Source organism: Psammomys obesus, unplaced genomic scaffold (genome assembly GCF_907164565.1).
Source record: "Psammomys obesus unplaced genomic scaffold, mPsaObe1.curated_primary_1811, whole genome shotgun sequence".
NCBI classification, from domain to species: Eukaryota; Metazoa; Chordata; class Mammalia; order Rodentia; family Muridae; genus Psammomys; species Psammomys obesus.
In genome coordinates, this window is record NW_026596079.1 from 35,409,871 (window position 1) to 35,432,742 (window position 22,872).

Consider the following 22,872-nt stretch of genomic DNA (forward strand, 5'->3'; position numbering starts at 1 on the left):
TATATATATATATATATATATATATATATATATATATATATATATATTAATTTAGTCGGGGCTATCCAAGAGTCTCCAGAAGGTAAGCCCTATGAGAGATGGAAGGTAAGCCTGTATTAATGAAGACACCATGTATTACAAACTTGGGCATACTACTGAACTGGAACTGACCTAAAAGCATTCTCACTGAGGAATGGTTTTCATGGTACCATACCATAAGGCACCATGACAGTTTTGAAAGGAGCTAAGCAACCAAGAATTGTACCCAACTATGATGTTTATGAGCTGCAACAATGTCCAACATGGCATGATGACCCAAAAGATAAATCAGTGGCACACATACCATGGTGGCAACCAACAGCTCTCTAATTGTACTTAATACTAGATAAATAAAATTATTTATTATTCCTGATACTAGAATCCATAGTCAACTACCTAGGGCTAATAAAGTCATAGATCCCGGAGGGGAATGAACAAACCCCACTTTACTAAGCCAGCCTAATTTCTAACTGCATTCTAAATATTTGCCCTTTCCCCACAGATACTTGAAGTTCTCATCCCTTATCATGGAAAATTATCTTTGCAACAGGCAGAGCCCATTACAGAAAACTCTAACCAATCAATACAGAGTTGTTGGGGCAGAGACAATCCCAACTGATAGATCTACAACCCAACACTTGCACCAAAGGCTCAGGGAACATTGCAGAAGAGAAAAAGAAATATTGTAAGAGCCAGAGAAACACGGAGTATGTTGTAAGATTTGTGTCCTAGATGTGTTAGAAGTTATACCAAGGAAGTCTCACCAACCACGGCTGCCTAAACATGGCTTAAAGAAGGAAGACACTGACAGTCGTGCTAATGTGGAAGAGGAGAGCTCGAGAGGCCTCAGCCCTTCACGAAAAATGTACAGGTAAATAAGGAATGTTGAGAACTAGAGAAATAATTTCCTCCATGAATGAGCATATCAACTGGTTATCCAATATAAGATAAATGGTCATGCCTGCAAACACATACACACATGTAACATTGTACAGATTGAGTAGGTTGAAATTAGGCAGTTAGGGATACATTTAAATATATTAAAGTAAAAGAAGGCATGAGTTTAAAAGAAAGTAATGGAAGGTATATAGGAGGGTTTGGAAGAAGAAAAGGGAAATGATGTAATTATATTTTAATGTCAAAAAGTGAAGCAATTAAAAAAATAAGAGGGAACATATGAATACAAAATAACCAAAGGAAATGCAGGGGTAACAGCTAAGAACTTTGTGAAGAGAGGCTTGAGTATACAATTAGGGAGACCTCCAATGTGAACTCATCCCCAAAATAACCATAATGCATTTCCCAAATTATAAAATAACAAAGCTGCTGGCAGTAAACCTGTCTCTTTCCCAGTGATGGTAATTAGAATAGTAATGGCAGTGAACAACTAAGTTGCACTGTGACTTACAGTAACCTATATTACCAAAAATAAAAAAATAAAAAATAAAATGTTGGGAAGGAAGGAAGATACATATTCAATAGCATGAACAAGAAAAGTTAAAATTTTTAATTCATTCCAAATATTTTATAGACATTATCTGAAATAAATGGAAATCACCAATAAAATTTTACAAATTCTCATCAACTCTGTGTTTCCATATGCAAGAAAAACAGCACTTCTCTGTTTCTGCAAAGGAAGCACCAAAATGTTGGATGATACAAAAAAAAATGTGTGTTTGGTGTTATTTTATAGAGATAAATCTTGATAGGAGGAAAATGCCCACCCAAAAAGGGGGGCTCTGTAGTGCACTCCAACCCAAAGTGTTATGCCCAGCGGTTACTCAGCTGCTCACCACCATGCAGCCAATCAATCCCATGCTCCCAAAAAGCGTAGACAGGCAGACTGAAAAGCCACAGTATTGTATTCATCCTTAAATCACTGCCAAATATTGAAAAGCTTCGATTGTGCTCAATGGCTCCTGAGGTTACAAGAACATCATCCTTTTCTGAAATTCCAGATGGCAGTAACATTCCCCTCTCCCATCTGCTCCCTTGTGTTGATTTCATATCTTGCACACGACACTAAAGTCGCTGACTGCCTGTGCAACATTCCAATTGTAGTTTTCCAAAGGAAAGCCAAGTATTAGATCAACAATTGGACGACTCAAGGCACTTACTTAGTATTGTGTGCATCTGACCTGAAGATGGGCAAAGATGAGGAATAAGAATGTTACAGTATAAATAAATAATAAAGGTGACTAAGGTGGAAAGAATGAAAAGGAATTCTTACACAACCTCGGAAATGGGAAGCTCAGGGAGAAAATAACACCTAAGAATATGAATGTATCGAACAGTGAAAACCTTTATCTTTCTGATTGTCACTGTTTACGGTGGGCATTTCTTTGTCACTTGTATGCTACCCAGAAGGCAACAATACCTGGTCTACAATGCATCATAGAAGCATGATAGAAATGAGGTCTAAGGATTTCAACTGCAGCTCAAAATGTGCTATATAGGAATTAAAGAGTTGTAATCTTGTAGCTAATAACCAGGCTTTGGGTTTAAATAATCCTAGGTGTGTATTCTGATCTGCCAGATTAGAATAAAACTGTCCAGGAAACTGTTGAAAAAAGTCTGGATAACAATTTTGTTATGGATAAGAGAGTGTTAGAAACCCCACGTGGGTCTGTTTGTAATGGTTAGAGGTGGTTAGAATGTGTCTAATTGAGGCTATGGTTGTGTGAATGCTCTCGTAAGGTGGGACTGAAACACATATTCCATCTCTGTTTTGTGATCCCCTCAAGTGCTTAGTAAATTCATATTTTTCTTTCCTTTTTTTCTTACTTACTGCCATTTTTATTTAAGGACACCAGCTCCACAGTCAAGCTCCTGGGTCAGGATTTACCAAGCCAAGGAAGATGCCACCCCCACCTTCCCTGTTTGAGCTAACCCATCCAGTGCAGCTGAAAGGAAAATGGAAGCACTATGGTTAAACTAACCCACGCTGGGGAGGAGTCTTGAGTCAGCTGAGGTGTCGAAATAAATCAAACATGTTTCCATGACACACAAATGACAGCAAAACCCAAATACAGGTTCAAGATGTGATGATGGCTAACACTGGCCATAAATGCTGACGATCCCCTCTCCTTCAGGAAGAAACGAACTGGAGCTTCTTCGGTCCTTCTTACCTCAGGACCAACATTACCTCTGAAAAAGTCAAACTTACAATGATACCAGGACTGATAAGTACTGAGTCCAGTTCAGTATGGAATCCCCTACAGGAATGCATGTCTATAGTATTTTAGAACAGCCCTTTCTTCTTTTCTACCTTTGAGATGCAATTTTTGTGTTTCCTTTTATTTTATTTTTCCGGTAAAAGAAAATGATTGGAGGATTTCTTAAGCAGGAAAGTGTTGAGATTTATGAAGGGCATAATGCCTTGGGAAACTTGCTTTGCTGTAATCTGAAAAAACACTTCTGTGAGGTGGACTGTGGGAAATGGAGGGTTTCTGTCATCTGTGTACCACATGGCAGCTGAACAGCTGTGCCATACACAGACACTCAGCCTCATGTTAAAAGTGATAACTACATCAGAAACCCACACTTTCTGAACAAACCTCATTGAGAATCACCAGTTTGGAGGCTAGACTGAAGCTTATTGAAGGTGAATGAAAAAAATAAATTCACTGGGGAATTTATTTTATGGGAAGATCAATGGATTCCAATTTTTAGGTCATGAGAAATTCTAACTATTCAGAAAGGAATGCTTTGCCTGCTGGGGTCAAACTGAAGACACAAAAGTGTCTTAAGAAATGATCATGAGAAGTCAGCATTGCACTGTGGAGCAAACAAGAATATTAGATTCAAAAATAAACAGCTGTGTTTGGACTCCAGTTCTGCTGCTTATAAAAGGCTTGGTCTTCAGTACGTTATTGATCTGACTTATGGTTCCTTAACCATCTAAGATAGAAATAGCAAAGTCTATCTGCAAAGCTAATTGTTGGGGCATAGGTGAGATGACCCACATAACTAAATTGTTACTGCTGGCCTCTTACCAGTGAAAATAATGAGATTTCAGAGTGCCATAAAGGGGGACTGATGACAGCTGACCTGAGTCTCGCGCAGGTTCTTTTTAACAGCCACAAAGAATGTTGAGTGATATCAACACTCAACATCTTCCTCAGCAGTGTTCTCTGAGCACAGAATGTTCTCTGTGCCCACACAGCTGATGCCCAGAGAAGAGAGGGAAACATGCTGAGGACATAGGCTCTCACTGCTGCCAAGAACACCCTTAGGGCATTTGGGACACTGTCTTCCTGTGAACCCTTTCTGCGTTGAAGCCAGAAGGAGACTCTCTGAAGACAGAAAAGAGCCTCTTTGTCTCGGATTCTCTCCCACTGCATCACCTGAGCCCCATACCTGTTAGTGGTGGCCCTTGTTTGTAGAGTTACTCAGAAAGCCACTTTCTTCTTCCTCATTTATCTGTAGCTTTCTGTTCAGGGGCTGATGATAATACATTTGAGCCACAAAGAACAGTTGGATAACCTTAAGAAAGTTCCCTAACCTCTGAGTAACAAAATTTCCTCGTGTACAATATACATGTTATAATATCACATAACAGACAGAATTACAGCGATGATGAAATATATGTAAAAATGCATATTTTAAGTGCTATGTAAGTGTTAATGTTATTAACACTTATGTACCTCTCACACTCTTTCTAGAATGTGTGTCCTAGGTGTAAAAGAACATAGTTGGAAAAGTTACTGGATGATTCAAACCATTTAACTGAAATATTAAAAGGATATGTGACTAACATTGTATCCCCAACTAATCTCCAATGTAATATTCAATTTCAAAAAATAAATGACTCAGGGAATAGAGAGGAAAAGAATAATACTTTTTAGACATGCTGAAGTAGAGCAGGGAAGGGTTCCTCTTATGGGTAGTGGTTTCAACAACATAGAAAAACTAGAGTGATTTTTGAAAGAAGGGAAGATGAGATTGAAAAAATCAGATGGCTCAGAAGTCATGACTATAGGAAGAAGCCTGAGGCCAGGCACATTTGCAAACATGAAAGGTACACAGCAGAATAGAAGTAGAAGAATAATATGTGCCTGGGTTGAAGGATGAACTGGCTTAGTTGACAGCCCAGAGAGACAGTGCTATGCTCAGTTTCCCACATTAGTGGATCTCATCCTGTCATTTATGATACAAATTCACATGTCACATGTCAGTGTCCATCTGATATATTATTGTTTAATGGCAGTTTGCTGGGCTATTTGAAGAAAAGTTAGCATCTTTGTTCAGACATTAAAAAATTATTGTGTTTTACCTCTGTTTATAACTATAAGGCTATTAAAAAGTGTTAGCTTTCATAATAAGCAAATATTTCATGAAATAAGACAATTTGAGATGGTGATAGAAATCTTTAGGTCAAAGAGAAATCATCAAATCTCAAGTGGACACTCACTGAACCTAAACATGTTGACTATACGACTGAGTAGGAAGAAAATGAACAAAGTGAAGGAACTGCTAAAATACATTTAAAAGTGTTTTTAAAAGCTGTACTGCAAAGACTTCAGATTAACATTAAATCATATAAGAATAAAGTTTTACTGATAACAAATAATCCATACCTGTTTGTATATGTTCCCATTAGATACATTTTTAAGAGCTATATAAGAAGGTATTTGAAGCTATTACATTAGAAAGCTAGTTTGGATAGCTATATGGGGAAGAAAAAAATGCTTTTGTTACTGTTCAAAATAAGAATACTAAAGCCCTAAAGCAAAAACAGAAAATAGAAGGATTCATTGGAACTTTTGCCTGAGGAAGAGAAGGAAGATTAGAAGAGGAAAGAAATATATATAAATATATGTATATATATGTATATATATTATATATATATTTCTTTCCTCTTCTAATCTTCATATATATATATATATATATATATATATATATATATATGTATTAGATTGTAGTCTACTCAGTGTGCTTCTTGAGGTTTATATGATCTTAAAACCAACATGTGTCAGGGACAAACAAAGGAGAAAATTGTGACTCAGCCTGTTTGAATGTAGACATAAACATTGATGAACCAAAGACAAACACACATAAAACTCAGCGCTACATTAAATTTACTTCAGGAATGAGATTTTCACATCAGAATTAATGTGTATCAGCACATTAACAAATTGTATAATACAAACCATTTCAATTACTACAGAAAAAAAAATCTTTAAATTCAATGTCCAATCAACCTTTGTAATAAAAAGTTTGAGGAATATAGGAATGGAAGAAAACTGACCTAAGCTGACATTGCTAGTCCAGGTCCATACAGGGAAGGGAAGGAAAACACTAAAGAACACAGTACACATAAAAACTTGTTTGACCTGGTGTGTTTTGTAGTTCAAGGAAAACTCCCCACATCCCCAGGTCCACTTCATCTGATACTTAGACCCCATAGAACCTGGTGATGGAGGCTGTGATGTCCTGTCAGAAAAATGACTAAAATCTAGCCTCACAAAATCCTCATTACCCTGCTGGATGAAAGTCTTTATGGGGATAGGTCTTTCTGGAAAATTGCAGTAAAAAAAAAAAATTACAAGAGAGATTCTAGGGATATCTGCTCCTGACAACTGCATGCCACGATAGCCTAGCGCTGAAGTAATAGCCGGGGCTATAAAAATTGCACATGAGAAGTTGATATTGGGAAGCTACTTATTCTTCCCTGGCTCTGGATCCAGGATCCAGGATCCTGGCTCTGGAAAGTCTAAGATGCATTGAGAGAGATGGTGAAAAACAGTGTTTATGGCAGGAACTAGGCATTGGGTAATCTAATGAGCAGAAGAAAGCTCAGTCAGTCCACTGCAAAAGTAAGAAGACTCTTTCTTTTTATTGTAAAACTCTGGCAAACTATAACATCTTACCATCATGTTAAAAAAGACAAAAGAAAACTGAGTGTGTAAAGGGGACACTCAGTTTCCACAGTGTAGGCACTGAAGGGTAAATTTAAAGCTGAGAAGCAATAGTGTGACAACCGCACAGTTAATGGTGGAAGCCAGAATAGATAGCATCAAACACAATTTTATAAGTATTTAAATCAATTGTGATTAGCAAAATTTGTTTCATTATGACATTTCCACACTCATCCATCACAGGACTTAGCTGCTAGTCATACTACATATTACCCTCCCTTGTCTCTCTTCTCCCGCTGGTCCCTTTCTCCTATCTAGCTAGGCTCTCTTTCATATATATATATACATGTTGTTTATATATAAAAACATGCATATATTTATATGTGATATATCTCTTTCATATATGTTGTTTTTGTCTGATCTCTGCTGGTGTGACAAATACCATGACTAAAAGCATTTTAAAGAGCAAACAAAAAAGTGGTGCCAATTTATCACTAAAGGAAGTCAGGGCAGGACACCAAGACAGTAACCTAGAGACAGGAACCATTGAGGAACATTGATGGTTGTCTTTTTCTATGTCTTATTTTTGGGTTCATGCTTAGATAGCTTTCTGGTACAGCCTTTGGCCACAGTGGATTGGACCTTCTTATATCAATTTACACAATCAAGATAACCCCTCACAGACATACATGCTAAAGACTATTCGATTGACCCTCTTCATTGCATTATTTTAGAATTTGTCAAATTGATGAAAAATGTTAACTAAAACACAATATACAGTGTCTAAGTTCTGCATATGATATGTAATTTTTTGTCATTCTTGGTCTAGTTAATTTTTCTTATGATAATCTACATTTTTATCCATTTTCCTGATAATGATACAATCTCATTCTTTTTCAAGGCTAATTATAAAAATGCCTTTTTTTGTCAGCATTCATTTCTGATTAACACAAATTCTGGTTCTGTAATTGCTGTGAATAATTAATTATAATAAACACGGTGTGTGGGATTCTCTTTGTTCTATGATGAATCTTATTAGCTTGGATTTATACACAGGACTGGTGCAGCTGGGACATATGATACGTATATTTTGAGATTTTGAGGAATCTCCACTTTCCTAGGTGACTGCACTAAACTTACATTCACATTAGCAGTGAGTAAGGGTCCCTTTACCCTGCTCTCCAAATTTGCTCTGATTGGTTCTCTGCATGATGGCCATTCTGATTCAGGGTCAGATGGAACCTTTTTGCAGTTTCCGTATGCATTTCCTTTATGCCTAAAAATGTTTAACTCTTTTTAATATTTATGAGGCATTTGAATTTCTACTTTTGACAACTATTTATTCAATTCATTTATCCAGTCATTTATTAGATATTTTGTGATTTGTGTGTTGTTTATTTTTGAGTTGTTTAAATAGATATGTATTAATATCCTATTAGACGAATATGCAACAATATACCATTCAGTACATTATCTGTTTCATTGCTATGTTTACTATTTTCATATTTTAGTGAATTCTTTTAAAATCATCAAAAATAGAATGTGATTTCAGCTATTATTGTGTCTATTCAACATTCAGCTGTGAGATCTAGCAGGTAAAAGAAGGTTAAAATAAAATAAAACATGTTAGCATTGAGATAAAGGAGAAAGGTTTACCATACTTTATTAAAAACGTAAGAGGTGACAAAAAGCAATTATAATTTAAATGGTTCTCAAACTAAGCTATTATATTAGATACCCAAATATTTATTCATCTTATTCTGATGTCATAAAAAAAATTGGTCCTTTAAACATTTTTGTGTGACACATTTGTAGGTTTCATATATTACATTTGGCTATGGCTGGAGAATATTCCTTACATTTTTACTATTACAAATTATACTACTATGGCACTCACCATTGAATTATAGTAATTTCATTAAACCTATCACAGGACACAAATAATGTATACATGTGGTATTGTACACACACAAACAATGCTGAAAGAGTTAAGAAAACATATTTCTCAATGATCACAGGGTCTAATTTTTACTCTATCTGAGAACCTGATGCAGTATTCATTTTATGGCTGTAGTTTTATATGTGCGCTCAATATTCAACAAATGTTCATTGAGAAATTGTTATGTATTAGTTTTTAAAATTCTGGGTAGACTGCACTGAAACACAGGCAATATCTTTGTTCTCTTCAACTATGTTCAAATTGGATTTCTGGTAGTTAAATGAAACAAGTTGATCCACCATGTGTCTTGGTAGACTTAGGAAAAGTCCTTCTTCTCAGAGAGCAGCTTCATATATATTTATAACACTATCATCAGCCATGAGTTTTAGCACTAGTTACAAAATATCACTAACAAATCACACCCCAGCTCATTGCTTTCTGTACTGTTCAATGTCAGTGAACTTTTGTAATAGCACATCTAAATTTGAAGCCTCAGTCTCCTATTTATTGGTTATTTGGGGCATCTGAACAAAGAAGATAATGATATACATGACAATGTATAATCACAATATAATATGTATCCTCTGCTATGATTTTTAATCAGGATTGACTGGAGCAATGTTATTAAAGTGCTCATCATAGTTTACATTAGCAGATAGTAATCCGTGAACACTGAAGATGATAGTTTTATTTTTATACATAAAAAAGCATCTTCATCTTAAATTAAGACCATCTTTTTTTCACAAGAAGATATCTGTTCAAAACCAAATAGCCACTCAAGCCCTTTGAACATTACTGGGTCTGCATCCAACTAAAATCTAAAGGGTTTTTCTGTGGACAAAGTTGTTAAGGCCAGGGAAATTCTATTTGACATGTTTCTCACCGCTGAGTCTGGGCAGCTCCGATTTAGTGGAAACACATTTGCAGACAAGCTTACATAGAAGTAGACTTTAGATTTTCAGAAAACCCACATATACTGTCAAGACATGCTATGATTGTGTTCCACATTACTGTGACAAAAAGCCAAGGCTGCAAGGTAGCAGTTTTTGGTAAATGTTTGTAGACTAACCACAAAGAAAATAAACGAAAGGTCTTATAGACTTTTTTGGTTTTTTTTTTTTTTTTGTTTTTTAAACCCAATAGCTTTGTGTATATGTTTATGCCCTTATCAAATGGTTGAAATTGATCTGTGGTGGTTGCTTTAGGTGAACACATGGGTCTGTTCCCAGCACTCACTGACACGGTTCAGCCACTGGCAATAACAGGAAAGGACGGAAGACTGAAGGACAAGACTTAAACTGATGAGATAGTGACAATGATTTATTGTGTCTCCTCTTAAAGCTATTGTGGAGACATTGTTGTGACTGAATTTTTCCTCCTTTTTTTTTTTTTTTGAGTGGGGCAGGATGTCTCTTATTTGTCTTCCTTTAATCTATTTTACCTATATCCTTTGACTCTTACCAAAGCTACATTTACATATACAGTTGGTTCTCATTGTTTGCTTATTTCCATAAAGACACTGTTTTCTGAACTTGTAGACATAATACACTAAAGTTTTATATAAAGAAGGAAATTAAATAAGTTATCTATATTCCTCCTCTTTGGTGGGAGGAATCCAGATGTTATATTTTCTGGACTTTTCAAAACTTATAGAGAACACAGGGATATTTATCAGTGATGCGTTGGTACTACACCCAGCCCCATGCAACACTGCATATAACCTACAGAACCACAAAATTATCACTGTGCAACACAGTAGATTTTCACATACATAGGCAATTAATCGACCCCTTTTATGATCCTGACTTGATGTCTGTTTTAAGAATTCCCCCATCTCCTATGCCCATTGTGTAAGACCTTGCTCTGCAGTAGTAAAAAGCTCTTCCTTGTACAGACCCAGGGCTCAGAGTTCCTTTTTCTGGCACCTGCACATCCAGTATAGAATATGATGTAGATGTGATGAATAAGGCCAGATGTGTCATAGTCAGAGGTGGCTCTTTACAACCGTGGTGATATGATGTCTAATTCCTGCTGTATGCTATTCTTGCGATACCTAAAAGGGGTTCAAATAAATACTATTTTTTGCTTAAAATAAAAGGCATAGATGTCTATTGCCTACCATAAAAACCTTAATTTTATAATTGTTGATTGATTTTTTCTTTTTTCATTATTATTGTTATCATCATTTATTAGAGTTTATTCAATTTGTATCCTGGCTGTGGCCCCCTCCTAAACTCACTCTCCCTCGCACTTCTCTCCCTATACCCTTCCCCTAGTCCACTGATAGGTGAGGTCCTCTTGCCCTTCTATTTGACCCTAGCCTATCAGGTCTCATTAGTACTGGTTGCATTGTCTTCCTCTGTGGCCTGGCAAGGCTGTACCCTCCCCTCCAGGGGAGGTGATCAGACAGTCTGCCACTGAGTTCATGCCAGGAAAATACCCTGTTCCCCTTACTAGAGACCCGACTTGGAGAATGAGTCTATGGACTGCATCTGAGCAGGGTTTTAGGCCCTCTCCATGCTTTTATCTTATTGGAATGAACTTCCATAAAAACAGACTTCAGAAAAATCAATCCTGAAATAAAGCATTCATCTCTCTTGATAGATACCAACAAAGATTTTATCTGGATTCTATAGAAATGTTATCAAGACAAGGTTATATTGATATTAGCTAGTGAGGGCTGCAATAATATTGAAGGGTTGGAGGAGAGGTCACATAGAGAAAAGAAGAGTCAATTTTTTTAAAAGAAGAAGGAAGATGAGGAGGAGAAAGAGGAAGAGGAGGAGAGGAAGAGGTGGTGAGTAGGAGGAGGGCTACAGATAACACTAAGATTACAAGTTATCTGGCTTTGCTTTCAGAGAATCTGGGTTTTATTCCCAGCACCCACATGATGGCTCATAAATGTCTGTAACTCCAATCCTAGTGCATCTGATGCCTTCTTCTGACCTCCTCCACAGTGTATACATGTGGTGCACATACATACACATAAAAGCAAATAAACTTTTAAAACAGTAAGTTTTAAACTTTTTAAAGTTTAAAGTTTAAAGTTTTAAACAGTAAGATTAAAGTGCCAATCAAAAGATGGAAAATAATAAAAATGATTTTTGAGTTATTAAAGGCAGCCTACAACAGTCTAAAATGTATCACAACATACATAAACAGTAATGATGAAAAGAACATAATTTTATTTTGAAGCCTGACATTTTCTATTCTACAGTTAATTTAAAAACAATACAGAGCTTAGGAGAGAGAGAGAGAGAGAGAGAAAGAACAAGCCTAAGAAGGAAGTGGGAGGGACTGGAAGAGGAAAGGTCTCCTAAGGTAGGTTCAGGCCACTTTCTTCATGACAAGAACTAACTATCATGGAGTAGACTGAATGGGCCAAACTTCTGAGTGAGCCTAAGGATAAAAAAAGCCTTCCAGGGATCCTCAAATCTAAATATGTTTGTCATCAAAATTAGAGCTGTGGGACCACATTGCCTAGGGAGAAAAGCTGAACACGCCTCACACCTCTAGGTTTTGATGATATTGCAAACAGTCAGAAAATTTATTAAGTTGTTGGAAAAGAGAAAAAGGAGGGTGGCTTCTCTGTGAAGCCAACAAGACACATCTTGTGCCTACATAGGAATGAAAAAAAGAATTTTCACAGATGCCAATGGAGATAGACACCAAAGCATATAGAAAGACTGGAATGAAATACTTTATGTGGATACCATTGTGAACACCAGAGGAACTTGGACTAAGTTTCTAATTCCCCAAGCCCAATCATCTAAAGCCTTGATATTGCATAAGCCCCCTGGAATGCAGATCATTTCAACTGAGAGGATTGAAGTGAGGGGAAAATTCCTAATTTCTGTTTACTTGGAATTGACGTGATTACATTTTCTGCTATCAGAGATGGGAAACATAAGAAAGAATCTGTTTGAAACTGTAGAAAATGAAGAAAACAGTATTTGGGATGAAACATAGTGTGAACCAAAGTTATATCACCTCTTAGAGGTAACCAAAACTACATCATTTAGTGTCTTAATCTCCTTGCCTTTTTCTATGATAAAAAATATTCCAGCCTCTGGGAGGATAACAGAGGGACTTTACCTAAGACTCTTAGTAGCAGGGGCCATAGAGACTGAAGAGGACACCCTTTATCTAGACAAGACTCCTAGTGGATGGAGATCACCAACCCACCCACAAAAACCTCAATCCAAAATTGACCCTACCTACGAGATCTGCAGAGACAAAGATAGAACAGATAGAGCAGAGATTGAGTGAATGTCCAACCAATGCTTGACCCAAACCTAAGACCCACTTCTTGAAAGCAATCCAACCCTATCACTATTAACGATACTCTGGTATACTTGCTGACAGGTGCCTATCAGAGTTGTCCTTTTAGAGGCTCCAACCGGCAACAGCTCAAAACAGATACTGAGACTCACAGCCAAACGAAGCATAAGAAGTCTACTGGAGAAGAACAAATGGACCTAGAGGTGACAAAGGCTTCACAAGAAGACCATCAGAGCTCATCAACCAGGACCCAGAGGGGCCTATGGAGTCTGAAGCACCAACTATAGACGATGCATGATCTGGACCTAGGTCCTCTACTTATAAGTAGCTGATGGGCATCTTAGACCTCATGTCGGCCTACTAGGGTCGTAAGGGATATCTCTGACATGGACTATGTTCCCTGCTTTTTGATCACTTTTCCTTGATGGGAATTTCCTACCAGGGCACAGAGGAGGAAGATAAACTTAGTCCTCATGTGAGTGGATCAGTTGGGATATCTGGGTAAGGAGATTCCCCTGTTTCTTAGAATAGGGGAGGAGGGATGCAGGAGGGAGAGTGGAACTGAGAGGAGGGAGGGGCCTATGACTGAGATGTAATTTGAAATAATTAATAAAAAAATGAAAAAATTCCAGCAAGAGCAGCTTCCGGACCTGGAGTAAATGAGGGAGGGGCTACCATTGGAATGTTCAATGAATAACTAACTAAATAAAAATAATAAAAATAAATAAATGATAGAGAGAAGTAGCTTCAGGCAGAAAGGTTTACCTTGCAGTGTACAATCTATCACAGCACAGTGGGGAAGCAAAGGCAGGGCAAGCTTGAAGTATTTATTATATCTACCATCAGGAGTAGAGAGTAATGAATGCATACTGCTTCTCAGATTCTATTTTCTGTTAACACAGTTCAAGGCCCCAACCAGAGATTGCAGACCTCCACAGTGGATGGGTACAACCTTGTAGAAGAAAATGAGCCATGACCTGGCAGGCAGCCTACCTGGTGCTTCTAGATAAGAAGCATGGCGCTCCATGCTCCTGACATCAGAACACTGAATTCTGGAGTATCCCAGGTAGCCTGTGGTTGCGGTGAAGATGAGTCTGCTCTCTCCATGCCTCCCTCAATGTGCTGCTTCTACACAGAGACCGTTGTGGTATGAGGGCTAGCCAGTCCCAAGTAATGTGCTAACCAGTCACAGTTAATGGGCTCCCCTATATAAGTGGTTTCCCACACGCAAAAATGTCTCTGGAAAATGGTTTATCTCTGCACTATTTATAGCCCCATGGACATTGCTGTCTCATGGGGGGAAGGGGACAGGGTGCCCAGTAATGCCACAACCTCAGTTAACATAACCAAGAAACCCCTTACACGAATGCTCAGAAGAACCACTATGAGATTCTGTCAAATTGATAATTAACATTACCCATTGTACTTACTTTGTAAAATAAATAAATGAAAATTGAAAGAAAAAAAAAACTTTAAGTATTGGGTAAAATCTTGAGCAACCCTGACCAGGAATCATCTCTTGTTCTGTAAGTCACCCTGTAAAGTCCCCTTTGCAGAAGCCTTCACCTTGGACTCTGGCTCTAAGGCCACCCAGATACAACAGACCAAAACAGTGAGCATCTAAATGAATGAGTCTGATGGTTCATATAGATCAGAGTTATCCTACGAAACTTTTATTACACACAAAACAGGTGTCAGTGGGCAGTACCATATCTTGGCCAGGCACTGCTTCTCAACTTGTGGGCCCTGACACCACTGGGGTCAGGTAGCAAATATTCTATACGTCAGATATTTACATTATGATTCATCACAGTAACAACAGGACAGCTATGAAGTATCCATGAAATAATGTTATGGTTAGGTGTTACCACAACATGAGGAACTGTATTAAGGGCTGCAGCATTAAGAAGGTTGAGAACCATGGGGATGTAACTTGGGGAGGACAGGGTTTCTTGAAGATTACAGAAGCCAGAGCAGGAGCTCAAGGCAGGAGCGTGAAGGCAGGAACTAAAGTAGAGGTCATGGAGGAATGCTGTTTACTGGATTGCTTCCAGGCTGGCAGTCAGCTTTTGCTACAGCCATACCTACTTCCTGGGGATGAAAACATCCGTAGAAGAGTGGGCCGTGTTATATCAATAACTAATAATTTTTAAAAATGTTCCACAAGGAAGCACACAAGCCAGTCTGGTGGAAGCAATTCCTTAAATGAAACCCATCGCATTAAGTATGTGTCAGGTTGACAACCAACATTAGCCATCACAAAACCTTAAAAGTCATAAAAGAAATATATTCTTGTCAAAATTAAAAATGGAACCGTAACATTTCGGCTTTATCTTCTAGGTCCTTACCATCATCTCCATGCCTAACTCTGTATCTCCTTGCTTCACCCTTCCTCCCCATCACTGCTTCAGCCCACAGGGTCACAGAAGCCGCATGCCTTCTTCAGAGTTCCCATCTACAAACCACTGGCTGGTTAAGCCACTCAGTTAAGCAGGAAAGCTGAGACTCACATCTGGTAGCTGGCTCTCAGATCACTTCTCTCATTTTCCATGCCGTGCTTCCTGAGTGACTAATTGAATGATTGAATAAACAAGTTGGCTACTGAGAAACAGATCCTCTCTAGGTGGGCTGAGTATGCTCAGTGCTGGGTACCTAGAGCAAGGATAGATGTTGGAATGCAAATCTGCCCGGAGTTGAGCTCCTCAAGGCCTTCCCAGGGGCTGTGGAGGTTCCTCTCACCACAGTGTCTGTCATATACCGTAGGGGGACTTGTTAAACCACAGTGGTGGACTGAGAGTACTTGTAAGCTATTGTGTGTCTCACACTTGTACATAATTTAGGCTAGTCACAAAAGATACTGATGACATCATTCACGGGGAAAAGTTGTAAATGAGCAAAGATCTCAAAAGCCTGTTTCCTGTTTGTTACAGAGCAGCCTTGACATTTCGGAACATTTGACCAAGCATGTTATAGCTGATGATTTCAGTTTTTGCAATAAACTTCAAATCCTGCCTCTATTTTCTTTACCAATGCTACAACATTTATAACCTGACCCTTATCATCATCTGGAAATCTGATGGTTATAATAGAAAAGGATGCTTATTTAATTTTCAAAGACATTTTTATCTTAATAAACTTTAAAAATATGTGGGTATATGTATTTCTCTGCTTGGAGACCATTATGCTTTCCTCATTATAGGCAACTGGTTTTTCCCCCCTTTCTTTGGTACAGCTTGATCGTACAGAAACGACTTGCAGCTGTTGTACAAACCGATATTTTTGAACTGATAGGAAGCGTCCAGACATTTCAGTTATTCAGTTTTGTTTTAAAGTAAGTTCACAGTTTAGTTCATTCTTAAGACACCAGTGAAGGAATGGTAGAAGAATGTGTTTGTGGCTGACTGAATGTTTGTGATTAAAATACTGTGAAGGCAACACAGATAGACTTGAAAGGAGTTACGAGGCCCCGCAGCCTGGGAGACATTCACTGAGGAAGAATGCACTATCTCCTGAATTGGTAGTTTTTGACCTCTGGCACTGGTAAATACCAGCCAAATGATGAACAGATTTCACTTCTGCACAAACTATCTGTTACATAATTTCCTTTCCCTTACAACTAACTATTCAAAGGCTGCAGCACTCAGGATTATAGAATAATATACAGAAAGATTCACTTTGATAGCAGGCTCCCCTAAAACCCAACTTTCTTCCTATCACCATTCCAGACCCTAAACCACACTAATTTCCTTTCCTGAAATCTTGTGAAGACTTGGAGAAACCAAAATTGTGTATATTTATATGACTTCACATTTCCCACTTGGAAGTCACACTACATTTAATCATATGAGATAACAGCAAAAGCCTGAGCTTGAGGGTTCAGGGTTGAAGGGACTAACACAAATTCATGAAGAATGTCACCACTGAACATCTGCTTAATCCAAAGTGATTTAGATCTTGTTTCTGAACTTGACTTTATTTTTCTGTACAGATGAAGTAAAATTATCCATTTAATAGGATTTGGGAGGCACTAAAATAATCTATAATTGATATCTGATATCTGATAATTCATTAACAAAATCAGCCAATAGTTTTAAATATCCAATCTTAATTTACAAATACATACTTGTTTTAGGGTCTACCAGTTTTCATGATGTTAGATAAATATAAATTTGGATTACCTTAAGGAAGAAAGCACATTTATAATAATTATTAATTATACTGAGTCATTTTGGAGAATTCAGGTTCAGGAATCACCCTTGTCTCAAGAACAACTGGAAAAGGAACTTCAAAGGGGAGTAAAATTTGTGTTTCATTTCTTTATGTTTCTGAGGATTTTTGTCCTTCACTCCTCTCTGGTTTCTTACCCTTCTGTGGACCACATGGAGGAGGCTGTGATGATTAATGTCCCCCAAGGGTTATAAGTGGAGCCATTCAAGATGGAAAATTGTCCATTTACAGGATGAATCCTGCTCCCTGATGAAAAGTTTCACATGTTCACTGGCTGAAGAGTACAAGAAGACATTTGCCATGATTGTGTTGACAGAAGGGGTTAGCAGTAACAAGAACAAAAAAATTAGTTCCTTGGGAAGGATTTTTGTGGGTGGCCATGTGTTATAAGAATTCTTTCTCTAGGGAAACATAAGCAATGTCTACTCTCTTCTCATTAGGTCCCTGTAACAAACCAAAGTACAATTCTACTATCATTCACTGTAGAGAACAAATGAGTTTATTGGAGTTACTTACAGAAAATGGAGTTGCAGTTCCTGGAAGGCATGTGGTTGATACCAAAGCAGCCACATTAGAGTCTTTACCCACCATTGATTATGGCTTCCCAATACCTCAGAGATGGAGCCCCTTTCAACTAACTTCTCCAAACCTATAAACTTCTAGAACCTCAGGAGACCTGATGCTCACGTGTTATTTGGATAGACCTTCAAACATATGAGGGGCTGTGGCTAGATAAGAAGGCAAGGCTTCAATGAATCTATTCACTCTCTCTGTGGGAATATCAACAACCAATAAGATCACTCCTGATCGCCCCTTGCAAGCAAACACACTGATCTGATGAAGACGGTGGCCAGTTTGCTTGGAGGGCTATGTTTTACAACACTATGAAAATCACTTGTCTTATCCAATTCTTCTCTGACAGCTCCTCTTATACTGGAACGTTGTGCTCAGAGTGGACAGCTTTCTTCTTCAGTCATTCGTGAAGATTCTAGCTACTAATGTAGACGGCACCCGTCTTAATCAGGCATGGAGCCCTTTGCAGAGTTTGTTTTATGAACACAATTGCTGGCATTCATGCAGCTGATAGTTGCTCATAGTGATCACCTGACCACAGTGTCTTTTTCTTTCCTCCTGATGTTTGGCAGAATCTCAGCCCCTTCATACAATTTTAGAAGAAAAGAATTACCTACATACTGCTTACAAAAAATATACATCCTCACATTTTAGTGATGAGAGGAATAAAAATCAGATAGGTTAAGTCCTTAGTTAAAATCATAACAAACTATTAAGTCAAGACAGAGCACAAGGCTCTGGACTTGTAGACTACGTATCTTCTTCCTAAATTAAGCCGGATATTTCTCTATCACCATTCACCACTTATGATGCAATAATTTGTGTCCAGCATGTACATTATTCCTGAGTTTGAAGTGTTTCTCTTTGGAAGATTAACTGCCCTGCTCAACATACCATGTTGGTAATTCTGGTTTGATCCAACCAGCAAAAACTGTGCTATGCAGATGCCCTGAACCTCAGTAGCTGTCACCTTATAGTGACAAAAAGACAAAGGAAAGGATTTAAGTTATGGACTGTAATTTTACCCATTTTTTTCATGGTAAGTTGCTTGTTATTGGTGCAGATATGAAACAGCAAAGTGACTCTGTTCAGAGGTATTAAACTACAGGCAATAAGGCATGGACTTGGCAGCTGGTACAGCAGACTTCAGCTGAAAGAATTAGTGAGGATAGGAGGTAGAGGATAGGAAAGCCTTAGGGGCTCTTTCCAGGGAACCCCAGATATATAATGTCCAGTACTAGAGTCTTCCTCAGCCTTTGACCAACATATAAAGAAACCTAACTGAAAATAAACAGAATGAAAAGTTCAGCTGAGATCAAATACTTTAATGTAACTATAGTTGATTTTTTTTTAATTTTAAGAAACATTTGATTATTTTTATGTATTAGCTATAGATGAACACATCCTTATCGACCTGATGAGAAAACTTCTTTAGAAATCTGAAATTCACATATGTGATCTTTGAAAATCTATACTCAGAAAATGGAACTCAGTGGAAAGTGAAACTGGGAACAACATAAGAACTTGAAATGGAGGAAGGTACGTTTCCCAAAGTGAAAAATAAAGAGTGGTGATGACAGTGCACTGGTAATAGAACTTAATTAAAAAAAAAAAAAAAAAAAAAACAGATTTCTTTCTCATACAAACTGACTACAGTTTCCTCTACTTCCATTTCTCCCAGCTCCTGACCACCTTCCCTCACCCCAAATCCACTCCCCTTCCATTTGCCTTTAGAAAAAAAATGTAGGCCTCCAAGAGAAAATAAAACACTACAAAACTCAGAAAGAAGGGGAGGAGGATCTCCACTATCAGTGGACTGAAGGAGGGGTATGGGTGGAGAGGAGGGAGGAAGGATAGGATTGGAAGGGGAAGAGGGAGGTAGCCACAGGTGGGATACAAAGTGAATAAAGTGTAATTAATAAAAAGAAAATAAGGGGAAAAAACACTACAAAACAAGATACAGTACGGTAATGCAAAAGCCCTTATGCCAAGGCTGGACAAAGCAGGTGAATAGGAAGAAATGTTCAGATAAAAGATGACTAGATAAAATGATGAAGAGAAGGTGGGGTATGCATACTAACATTGGAGAAGAAATGTATCAGCATTTGGTAATTTAATGGCATTTAAATTATTAAATTAATTAACTTTTTTATTTTAGTACATTTAGTACATGGTACAGGGAAGGAACATAGAGATCATGAAAGGAAGATCCACTGTTTTCTTTGCTAATTTTTCTTTCATTTACCCCCAGAAAGCAAGTCTGAGAACTCTGAGAACAGGTTTACAAAAAGGTCAGTCCACTTGCTTGAGTTGTGCTTAGTGAAGATGTCTTAATATTAGGATCTGTTACATGGGACTAGGTCATTACATCTAGCCAGATGTTGAAAGCTCGCAGAAAGATTAAGAAGATCATGCCTGTCCTGGCACAGGGAATTCTAGAAGTCCAGTGACAAATGAAGAAGGGTATAACTGTTCTATTTGACCACTTGAAGGGGCCAAGAAACAATAGCTAAAGGTAATGGGCTAGCTGGTAGTCTATGTAAAAACCGCACTGGGAGATGAATAAAAAAGAAAATCAAAGTTCTTCCACATAGTTTTGTCTAACTTATTATAATGCTATTTGATGTATGGTATGTGACACTGAGAAAACCATAGCCTGCTGTTTCTGTTCAAGTGTTTTTACATCTAAGCGCCATGTTAGCATCATTTAAAAAAGAAAAGAAAAAAAAAAGAGAATGCAACCAAATTGTAATATTCATGGTTTGTATAGAAAAGTGTTCTATTCTATAAGAATAAAAGTTACACATGGCTTAATACTTTATTTTCTGGGAATTATTCAAAATTGAATATTATTCCCTTATCTGTAAAGCATGAATTAATATATCTTGGTTATAGTGCCTTGTTTTATCATCAGGTTAGGATACACAGGATTATTTGTGCTTTAGAAAATAATTTTGAAGTCTACATTAAAATATAATTTTAATAGACATTCTATGTATACTTCCTTTACTTTATGGGAATGTTAATTAATTGTTCAAACACTTAACAAGTTCTTTTATTATAAAATTAAGCAAATCAGTACTTTAAAATGAACATAAATGTGGATTTCTACAACAGCACATCAAAAATTGGAAAACTAATAGACATTTAGTATTTTAACACTTCCATGATAGTTAGGCTAAAAAATAAAGTTTCTAAGCTTAAATTCACCTGCATTTAAACTTTTAGACCTATATGTTTAATTTTAAAGAGAAAAATGAAAAAATTTCAATGCTGTAGGGAGAGAAGAAGAAGAGCCAATAAAGAGAAAATTTGAGGACAGGATATTCTTCAGTTCTGAAGGCCATTGTATTTCTGCTCTTTCTTTAAAAAAAAAAAAAAAAGAAAGAAAGAAAGAGAGAGAAGAATTAGAAAGAACATAAATATCTTAAATTAAATCAGAAATATAACTGTGACTTGAATTTCTTTTAGATCCTCCCTATTATGCTTTTGGGAATTTGAGAGAAATACAACCTATTTTCGAAATAGAAACAATAATATTCATTTGGAAAGCATTATCTTATTCAGTTCACTCTTGTTAAGATGTTTCCACTTTGAACTTCTTGTATCACTGTTTTTAAAAGCTCCCCACAGTCTCATTTCATGCACAAAGCTCTCCCTAACAGTCCCAGAACTGTCGTAGCCCCAACTATTTTTAAACAACAGTCATACAATGAGTAACAAAACAAAACTAACCAGAGGTGTTAACCACTGTCTTTAAGACTAAAAATACTTTGCTAGCCAATGTTGTAAGGGTCAAAGATTTTCATTGGCCCATACTTTTATTCAAGTTGCATAGTTTAAGTCTATTTTTGTCATTGAGACCATATTATCATTTCACAGATGGTATGCTCTCCTTTTATACTTTTAAAAGTTATTTTATATGCTCATAAATTTGATTCATTATCTCTTATAAATTCAAATATTGTTATCTTAAATGTACCAGAGAATACTTTGATTGAAAGAATAACTATAAAATCATCTTATATACTCTTCAAGACTTTGTTTATATAGGTATTTATACTATGAGGCATGTATATTTTATTTCCTCTATATAAAAGATAGATACATAATTCTAGTTTCTTTAGAAATGTTTGAAGGAAGTCTGAACAAATTTATCCACATGTTTGATGTAACAAATGGTATATTATTTGAAAACACACAATAGGAAGACTAGAGCTACCAATGTAAATGAAACACACAACTTATTTTGTGCTTTCTTAGGCAGGATAATTTTCTTACAGCATAGCAACCTCATTGCTTCAAAACCTTTCTGCCTTTAAAATGCAACCACCAAGAAGAAACTTTCTGCTATCCTCAATTCCTGAGGTAGTTCTGTTATTAGCTTTATTAAATTTCTCCTTTTTACTTAAAAAAATAAATAAAAGCAATGCCTCAAGTGGTGTATGCTCACCCTAAGCTCCCTTTGTATGACCTTTAAGTTCTGATCCTCCTGCCTTCACCTCCCAACTTCTGGGATTACAGGCATGTCCCACCACACCCAGTTAATTAAGGCTGGGAATAGGACCTTCATGTGTACTAGGCAAGCATTTCACCAGTGTAGCTGCATCTCTGGCCTCACTCTCATACTTTAACAGCAACTAAACACTGAGCTCCATAATCTGAAACCAAAGAGAGAAACAATATCCCTCTGCATGGACGTTTTTCTGTTACCCCAAATTTCTTCTTACTCTAAATATTCTTTTTTTCATTTATCTTTTAAAATCAAAATAAGTAAGGCTGTAAATGACTTCGGTCTAAATGGCCACCATGTCCTATGACCTTAGTCTGAGTGACTGAGTCCTCTAAGTGTATTTCAATTAGCGGCATTAAAACTGACGGAATTTGTGAGAACGTTGTAGGAGAGACTTCAGTCCAAAGCCCTGTGCGGGGTGACTTGATCATCGGGTCACA